Raw genomic sequence first — 1,619 nt, 5'->3', positions numbered from 1 at the left:
CTTCCTTTAGTTGATTGTAATGAGAGAAAACTTCATGCTTTTCTCTCACCTCCCCTCTTGTTCCCTCCACTAAAAAATCTTTGGCTTACCTCTTTTATGAGAGATAATTTGCCCCATTCTACTTCTCCCTTTCTCCTCCCAATATATTTCTCTCTCACCACTTAATTTCATTTTTTTAAATATATCCATCCTATTCAATTCACTCTGTGCTCTGTGTGTGTGTGTGTGTGTGTGTGTGTGTGTGTGTGTGTGTGTGTAATCCCACCAACTACCCAGATACTGAAAAGTTTCAAGAGTTGCAAATATTGTCTTTCCATGTTGGAATGCAAAGAGTTCAACGTTAGTAAGTCTCTTATGACTTCCCTTTGCTGTTTACCTTTTCAAGGTCAACTGCAGTACTGACGGCATGTTCCTCAATCTAAAATGGCTATAAGCCAAGACAAAAGCAGAGGAAGTATTGGTACATAATTTTCTGTTTGCAGGTGATTGTGCACTCACTGCAGCCTCTGAAGCTGAGATACAAATAAGTATGGATCAATTCTTTGCTCCCTGTGCTAATTTTGGCTTAGTAATTAATACCAAGAAAACACAGGTGCTCCATCAGCCACCACCACACCATCCATACGTGGAACCATAGGTTACAACAAATGGAGAAGTTTTGAATGCTGTGGATAACTTCGGTAGTGTACTTTCTAGGGATGTACACATTGACAATGACATTGATGCATGCATTGCCAGAACTAGCTCAGTTTTGGGAAAGACTCTGGCTCAACAGTTTGATCATAGCATTCAAAGAAGTTCTGCAAATTGAGGGGCCATCTTGGCAATGTGTGTGTGTATACATACATGTATATATAAATATGTGTATACTTGCACCTCTGATATCTTCCTCACTTGTTTTATTATTCTTTTCTTTTTTCTACATAATCCAATTCTGAGAGTCTTGGACCGAATGCTCCTATAGATGTCACATATCCTTTCTGTAAACTCTAAGGAATCTGTTCTCCCCCTCATCTCAGTTTTTCTTAACCTATGAGCAGCTCTCTTCTACTCTATCACAAATGCTAAGATGCCAAGGTCCACTCTCAAATGACCCTTTCATTTCCACCTCAATAATCAGTTTTACTTTGGTGAGAATAAGATCTAGAATTGACATTTCACTTTTTCAAACATGAAATTTTCAATTAGAGAAGTCAAGATATTTTAAGATTGTTTTTTCTTTTCAAGGGGTGGAGAAAGAGAGACAGTGTCAGAGACACAGAGCAGAGTAACAGAGAGTCAAGGAGACAAAGACATGAGGTAGAGAGATACAGATAGAGAAACAGAGAGACAAAGTCAGAACAAAGAGGTATAACAGAGAGAAAGTAGACAGAGAGAATAACTAACATCTTCATGGAACTTACTATGTGCAAGACACTATGCTAAGTTCTTTATGATTATTATCTCATTTGATCTTCCCAAAAACAACCATGGAAGGTAGGTGTTATTATTATTCCCATTTTATAGATGAGGAATGAGTCAATCAGAAGTTACACAAATTGCCCAGGGTTACCCAGCTAGTAAGGGTCAGAAGTTAGATTTGAAGTCCCAGTCTGGCAATCCATCCTCTGTTCCAGCTA

The sequence above is a fragment of the Notamacropus eugenii genome, chromosome 1 (assembly GCF_028372415.1).
Source record: "Notamacropus eugenii isolate mMacEug1 chromosome 1, mMacEug1.pri_v2, whole genome shotgun sequence".
Lineage (NCBI taxonomy): Eukaryota > Metazoa > Chordata > Mammalia > Diprotodontia > Macropodidae > Notamacropus > Notamacropus eugenii.
This window is presented reverse-complemented; position numbering follows the sequence as displayed.